The sequence below is a fragment of the Capricornis sumatraensis genome, chromosome 22 (assembly GCF_032405125.1).
Source record: "Capricornis sumatraensis isolate serow.1 chromosome 22, serow.2, whole genome shotgun sequence".
Classification (NCBI taxonomy): Eukaryota; Metazoa; Chordata; class Mammalia; order Artiodactyla; family Bovidae; genus Capricornis; species Capricornis sumatraensis.
Window position 1 is genome coordinate 27,490,999 of NC_091090.1, and position 8,759 is coordinate 27,499,757.

An 8,759-nucleotide genomic window follows, 5' to 3' on the forward strand; every position below is an offset into this window, starting at 1 on the left:
AAAAGGGAATCAGATGACCTCTGAGAGGTACTGGCATGGCTTTCTTTTAAAAAGCAAAGCAAAGACTCCAAGGAGAAAGTTTTATAAATACTTGGATTCCCAACGTCTGACCTAGTGCCTTAAAAATACATACTAGTCAATGTATCAAATAGCTTTCAACATACTTCCAGAGAATCTTTGAATTTATTATCTCTAGTTAATAATCTCTTTTCAAAGCTTGGACAGCTCCAATGTGGATTTATCTATATTGTAAAGAACTGCCAGGTTCCACTGCGACATACCGACTTAGGAATGGGACATGAACACTTACCCCTCCACTTCCAGGAGTGTTTACTACAACTGGCCATCCTCTGCCCTGGAAGAGGACAGAGCTGTTCTGGAACTAAGCCTTTTATACCCCTATTAGTTTATCAGTTCCAATGAAAGTACCCTCCTAAATATGAGTGTCTTTTTCAATAACAATGGCTAAGTCCTGAGATAATAATTTTATTTCAGCTCTTGAGTATACCACCTGAGATATGGGTTAGGAAGTGCCCAAGCATCAGCATGAGCTATTTCACAATTCCAGTATCCTTGGGTTGTTTTCTGATACACGATAAGAAGCAGTAGATGCTAGAAATGCTGCAACCACCCCTCACCTGTGCAAGACTGTCCTCCTTCTTGTAATCTTGGGCACCAACTGTGAAGTGTATCCCCTGGCACATGGCTTCTTCAGTCAGGAGGCTGAGTATCTCATGTGCTTTCCTGCATCCCCTGTGGGGTCAGGGTTCCCCTTTCCCCTTTCAGTTCAGCTCTCCTTGTTATCTTTGTAACACTTAGCAAAAGATAACAGATTAAGCCAAGTGCAAAGATAATGAAATATAAATTAGTAGATTTTCTAGCCTTTATCCACAGCCCTGTCAGAGTGTATTATCTGATAGATAGAGTTCAGAGCAAGTCAGTTAAATTTTCCCTTATCAGAAACAGAGTGTGAAGTGTGGTAATGTTGCTAAGTGCAGAACAAAAATCTTTCTCTTTTGCATCCCATGACTGCTCCAGGCAACATTCTTGGAAACCTCTGACTAGGAAGGAAGAGAAGACCCTGAGATATATACAGTGTGACAAGCCAGGAGGCTATGCTTCTCCGGTAACCATCCTATGAACGGCAGTCGCCTGTGGCTGTGACATTACCACACTTTGCTCAGCTTCAGAAAGGGAAATTTAACTGACGACTGCTATGAACTGAAGCCACAGCCTAAACCAGATAATACACCCTGACAATACTGTCAGGCAAAAAAAGGCTGCGTTCCCATTGATTTCATCGCATTAGAGACACATTACCCTGAGCGGTGTGTGTTCCAGGGTATATTGTGCACACTGTGGGAATATCAAAAGGCATGCACACTGGTTTAGGCAGAAGCAGGCCTCTGAGTGGAGATGCTCCAAGTGGCCTGCCGAAGGAAACATGCAGCATTGGGCAGAGTGGAGAAGGTGATGCTAAGGATGGTTATTATAACATGGTTCTCCATCTGTATCAACCCAACCTTTAGCTGCTGGATTTATTTGAGAGGGGAAACCAGTTCAGATAAACCAAGAGGAACACTGAGCCTCCCCTTCTCTTTTCTTACAGAAGGATAGCAGATGCATGATAAAACATGCAGGGAGCAGGGATTGAGGAAACTAAGTATTCAAATCATTGACTAAAATACCGTACTTTGTGCAATTTGGAGATACAAATCTCTCTAAAACTTTCTTACTGTTTTCCCTATCATGTATCAGCACCTTTGACAAAGCAATGTTGGCACACACCCATTCAAATAAATCAATCATTTCTATTTCAGAAGACTAATCTGCCAAATCTAAAAACTTCACACAGTCATGCAAAGACAAAAAGAATTGGAGAGAAGCATTTTCTAATTTGTATTTTTTAAGGTTACAGATATCTCTCATAGTTTTAAAAAGTAAAGGCTTTTTAATATTGTTTCTGTGTGACCTGAATGGATCAGAAGGGCAAGAAGAAAAGCAGCAAAAATCTGTCTTTCCTTCTTATAAACTTGAAAATTAAATTCTCATACTTTCTTGGGACTCAGGCTGGAAAATTTTTTCATTTAGAAAGTGTTACATAATCTCTAATTCAGGCTTTCTAGCCATTCTTTAATTGCATACTTAACTTTAAATCTTCCAAAGTTGTCAGGATCATTTCTCTCTCAACACTCGGAGCAATACTTTCCATTTCTGAAATATTTCATTCATTTGTATACAGTTAAAGCTTTGTACTTTTGTAGCTCATTTTTTAAAAAACTGTATCCTACTGACACATGGGCGTGAAGCAACATCAAAGGCCTAGGCATCCTCATCCTTAATTGGGTTTAGTATTATCCAATAATGGATAGCTGATGATTCACTCTTCTCAATGATTACATGTGTCTATTCAGGAACAAAAACACCATAAAAAAAGGCTGCCTATACCTTTCTAAAGGAAGGATTAAACCATAATCAGACAGAGTAAGTTCTTACTTGCAAGCTTCTACTTTGATGGCATCAATATTTCCTTAATTAAAATGACAGGCTAGTAGTGTGAGAAAGAAAAGCAAAATGGTGAAAAAAAAGATTCAAATATGTTTAAGCCAATTCATAACTTGTTTCTCTACCATTTAAGAATGGTGCTGGACAACAAGGTAACCACCCTGCCCTCTGATCTATGGAAAAGAGAGCAAGATGCTTGGGAAGGTCTGGGTTCAGACAGTTCCTCTTCCCCTGGAGCCCCACTCTGGAGCCTTCCAGTCACATTCTGTCATCTATGAAGACTTTTACCAAATTCTTTCCTCTTCTGAATATGAAAAATTTATAAATAAGCAAATAAAGTTTACAAACGTGATGAATATAAGGAATACAATTACTATACAGATTGTTAAATAATTAAATATAAAGATTGTCATATTGGTATAAAAACTCAATATAACAAATAATATAACAGAATATAACAAATCAAGATTCACAACATGGTAAATTGTATCTTTTATACCACACCCTTCATCTAACAATATTTTAATTCTTTGTATTAATTTTCATGTTCAGTCTCAAAGGTGCTACATACGCTTTGCCTTTCTTCAGTTCAGTTCAGTTCAGTTGCTCAGTCGTGTCCAACTCTTTGCGACCCCATGAATCGCAGCCACGCCAGGCCTCCCTGTCCATCACCAGCTCCCGGATTTCACTCAGACTCACGTCCATCGAGTCAGTGATGCCATCCAGCCATCTCATCCTCTGTCATCCCCTTTTCCTCCTGCCCTCAATCCCTCAGAGTCTTTTCCAATGATCAACTCTTCGCATGAGGTGGTCAAAGTACTGGAATTTCAGCTTTAGCATCATTCCTTCCAAAGACTGGATAAATTCTTTTCTGTCCCTTTATTTCTAAATTTTCTATTTATTTTTAGTTTGGTGTATCTCCTGTTAATGTTGTAGAGCTGGATCTTTTTTGAACACATTTTCTGCGTCTCCTATTTTAAATATTTTAATTGCCGCTTATTTAATCTTTTCTTGACACCATTCACCCTATGTTTTCCTATTGTTCACCCTCACTCTTTTTCTTTTTGTTATGTTGACAGATTTTTCCTTTTCCTTGGGTGGCATAGAAATTTTCCTCCTATATGTTACAAAAGTGATGACTATATTTTGAGCAAACTCATTAAAATGTTACCAACATCGACCCCAAAGTATGCCCATAGCTGTCACTGGCTGGTTCAAACAGCATCCAGGTATAGATTCTAGATTTTGTTTTCCAGGTTTACTTGTGATTTTTGCATGACTGTGTTACACAGAGGAAAGGAATACTGTCTTATGTGTGTGTATACATAGTTACTTTGGACTAGTAAAGTATATCCTCCAGTAATCTTTGTTGGAAAACATTAAATCATTTGAGTGCAAATGATAAAACTTCTGAATTCATCAATATCCCCAAATGTATTTTTTTGCCCTCAGAATTGAATGAAATCTGGGATGGGTATGGGATTTTAGGTTCAAAATATTTTTTTCCTGTAGAACTCCTGAAATTCTGCACCTTTTACCTTTTAGTATCTCTATGTCCATTAATAACTCTTACTAATCTCACACTTGGTGCTTTTCAGATTACATCTTTCTTCTCCACAGTAGCCTTTGTGATTCTTCTTTTAGAATTTAGTGAGTTTCTTATTGTAAACTCTACTTAAAACCATTGAGTCAAATGGTAGATATATTTTTGAAAACCATTTATAAAGATTTGCCCAGTACTACAGGACATGACATTGAAGAGATAAACATAGTTCCACTCTAGTTAGGCTCACAGTTTCCTGCGAGTGACAAACACACTAGTAAATTTGCAAGTCTATACGTAACTACAGCTTTGACAAGGGCTACAAAGGAAAGCACAGTATGTGATGTAAAATGGTATCAGCAGGACATGGTGGAGATCAGGACACAAGGCAGAGAAAGCTTCTCCAAAGAATAATATATAAGGCCACACTGGAAACATGAAAAGTCAGGTATGTAGTTAGGCAAGAGGACGAAGAAGGGAGGAGAAGTACATCATTAACCTTGTCTAAGAGTAGTGAAAATTACATAATTCAATAAGAAACTAGATAAAATTATAATCCTTAAATAAAAATCAACAGTTGTTCAAGCTATGATTTATACTACCCTTTATACGCTAGTATTCCATAAATGGTTTCATACTAATGCCCTATCTATAGGATGACACCAATGAGGTAGAAAAATAGATGATTTGGTGTTTTAAACCAATATAAGTGATAAATCATAACACAGTAGAGTGGATCCTGTGATTTGTACTCTATAAAACAATTTCTCAACTTCAAAGGCTCTTTAGCTGACCATATTATGTAAGAGCTTAGGGGATAAGACTGGAAAATTCAAGAAGATGGCTCATTTCTCAACAAAAAAAATACTTTTTAAAAAAGACTAATGAAGAAAGAGCAGAGAGAAGGAATCTTAGTTATGCTGCAGTCTACAGGTGGGGAATTAAACTAAATAATTTTACTAAAAATTTTTTGATTCCATGATTCAAATATTTGGAACTGGGGAATTAGGGTCTAATCTAATATGATGTTTACCTGTGTTCTTTCCTTCCTGTATTGTGAAAGCACACCCCTAGAAGTACAATCACAACATTTTAGAACTAGGACAACAGAAAATATGAGGAGGTAACTCTATGGGAGCACAATTCCAGAATTTCCCAAGCATATCTGTATTCAAATCAAATTTCACATTTAAATTTGATGCTGTGACCACAGAGTAGACAACAGAAAGTCAGACAGTCAATTATTTCCTTTATTCCATCTCTATGTATTTCTCTATGTAGTAGAATCAAATGGTCACAAATGGCTTTCTGCTCCCTCAGTAGGTATAACCAGACGAATCACAAGGCAAAAATCAGTGATAAAATGATGAAAATCCCTGTAATTGTGACATAATCTATTTGCTATTTTCAGCCTATATCAGCAACTTTTAGTTTTAGCATGTCACATAATTTTCAAATATTAAATAATCATAATGATGTGTACCCCACTGAAAAACAATTTTCCCTTTTCATTTTAATAAGGAGAAAAGTGATAGGAGCAAACCCCTCAATTTGTTCCATCTGTTATATTCATGTGACTGTGTTTCTTTTTTCTTTTTCCCTTTTTTCTGGAGATCAACAAGATAAATCTAACTGCCTAGCTGCAAAAAAAAAGGATGAAAGGGGCTCCACTGTGAACTGAAGTTTCAGTTGAGATGCCTTATACTGGCTGATGTTCTGAAATTAGCATGAAACAGCACCAGAGGAAACAGAGGGATTCTTCAGTGTTGTATTTACAAAGGACCCTGTGAACTTTCCAAATGCCTGAGCTCTCATTACTGACAACATTTTTTGCCCTCCAAGTTTTCACGTGGTGACCTTATGGCTTCCACCGGAGCACAGATGCAGATTTCCTCTCCAGCGAAATGGCATGAACGGAGTGAAAAAACACAGTCTTTAAGACGGGAAGCTGTGCACCACTGACATAATTAGGAAAGCTGCTTGGGAGGAGAGCGGTGGACATCTAATGAGCTAGCAAGGGTAAGGTGGAAAATGAGAATGTGGTTATGTAGGAGAAGCACTGTTTGAGTTTTCCTTTAGGAAGGGTAAAAAATAAAATATTAAGCCTGCTGAAACCCTTCCAGAGTTTGAGGATTAAAAGCTCTAAGGAAGCTTATGCCACTGTAGAAAAGGAAGAGAGAGAAGAGAGTGTTCTTCCCTTCAGTAGCTGTTTCTGATTACTATTCTTTTGACCTGAATTCAACTTGGAAAGGCAGCCTTAATGTCAGCATGAAAGAGTCACAGAAAATATTTTTAACGATCTCAATAAAAAACATGATTTGGAGCAGGACATATGACATATTTTGACGAAAATTCAAGAGTTTAAAAACAAGTATCTGATTTTAAGAGGAACTATTACAAGATCAAGGACCCCATTAGTTTTGGTATTTTAGAGCCCCTATAAAAATACATGAACCCTGTAGCAGTGGTGTGAGTTTACATAAGTTGCCAAACTTCCTCAACCCTTCGGTTCCTCAACTATATAGTGACAATCCTAGTACTCCTTATTTCAAAGGAACTTTCTATGGGAATTAACTAAGATAACACATGTAAACACTTAAAAGAGTGCTATTCCATATTAAAGGACATTAGATATTTTGTTGTAATCAGAGATGATGAGGATATAAACTAAGGCAGTGTTTGGGGGAATTGAAGGAAACATGGTGACATTTGAGAACTAATTAGGTAGTAGAAATAGAAAAATCTGGGGATTCACTGGATGTGTGTCTAAAAAAGAAAGAAAAATCAGGGACAATCCCCAGAATTTAACCTAGACATCTGAGTTGGGAGAAAGGCCATCAGTTGAAATGGAGACGGCATATGTGAATGGGGAAGATGATGTAGACCTTTATTTGGGAAATCCACAGGTTCCAATTGATTATTACAGGGCAGGACAACAACATGCTTCATCTTAAAAGATAAAGAGCCCTTAAAGAAGACAAAATTGGTAACCTGAAGCATGTGGAGTATCTGGTGGAGTTTAGTGAAATGCAAACAAAGGAGTAAAGAGGATCAAAGAATGATTTAATAGTGTCAATACAACAAAGAGAGGGAAGAAAAACAATCCAAGAGAAGAGAGGATCACCAAGCATAAAAGCCAAGAGGACAGAATAGGGGTTAGTGGTGAAAACTCGGGTAAGGTAGAGGAAATAGGGTAGGGTAAGGATAAGGGTAAGGAAAGGAAAGGGAGGGTAGGAAATAGGGTAGGGGACTGGAAAAGGTCAAGTTTCATTCCAATCTCAAAGAAAGGCAATGCCAAAGAATGCTCAAACTACCGCACAATTGCACTCATCTCACATGCTAGCAAAGTAATGCTCAAAATTCTCCAAGCCAGGCTTCAGCAATACGTGAACTGGAACTTCCAGATGTTCAAGCTGGTTTTAGAAAAGGCAGAGGAACCAGACATCAAATTGCCAACATCTGCTGGATCATGGAAAAAAGCAAGAGAGTTCCAGAAAAACATCTATTTCTGCTTTATTGACTATGCCAAAGCCTTTGACTGTGTGGAATAAACTGTGGAAATAAATAAACTGTGGAAAATTCTGAAAGAGATGGGAATACCAGACCACCTGACCTGCCTCTTGAGAAACCTGTATGCAGGTCAGGAAGCAACAGTTAGAACTGGACATGGAACAACAGACTGGTTCCAAATAGGAAAAGGAGTACGTCAAGGCTGTATATTGTCACCTTGCTTATTTATATGCAGAGTACATCATGAGAAATGCTGGACTGGAAGAAGCACAAGCTGGAATCAAGATTGCCAGGAGAAATAATAACCTCAGATATGCAGATGACACCACCCTTATGGCAGAAAGTGAAGAGGAACTAAAAAGCCTTTTGATGAAAGTAAAAGAGGAGAGTGAAAAAGTTGGTTTAAAGCTCAACATTCAGAAAACAAAGATCATGGCATCTGGTCCCATCACTTCATGGGAAATAGATGGGGAAACAGTGGAAACAGTGTCAGACTTTATTTTGGGGGGCTCCAAAATCACTGCAGATGGTGAGTGTAGCCATGAAATTAAAAGACGCTTACTCCTTGGAAGGAAAGTTATGACCAACCTAGATAGCATATTCAAAAGCAGAGACATTATTTTGCCAACAAAGGTCTGTCTAGTCAGGGCTATGGTTTTTCCAGTGGTCAAGTATGGATGTGAGAGTTGGACTGTGAAGAAAGCTGAGCACCGAAGAATTGATGCTTTTGCACTGTGGTGTTGGAGAAGACTCTTGAGAGTCCCTTGGACTGCAAGGAGATCCAACCAGTCCATCCTAAAGGAGATCAGCCTGGGTGTTCTTTGGAAGGAATAATGCTAAAGCTGAAACTCCAGTACTTTGGCCACCTCATGCGAAGAGTTGACTCATTGGAAAAGACTCTGATGCTGGGAGGGATTGGGGGCAGGAGGAGAAGGGGACGACAGAGGATGAGATGGCTGGATGGCATCACTGACTCGATGGAAGTGAATGTGAGTGAACTCCGGGAGTTGGTGATGAACAGGGAGGCCTGGCGTGCTGCGATTCATGGGGTCACAAAGAGTCAGATACGATTGAGCAACTGAAATAAACTGAAAACTAGGGTAAGGTAGGGACTAGAGATAAAAGCAGAAAGTACATAACGAAGGGCATATAATATTCTGGACATTAATTCAGGGCAGTCAGGGCCGTTGAATACCTTCAA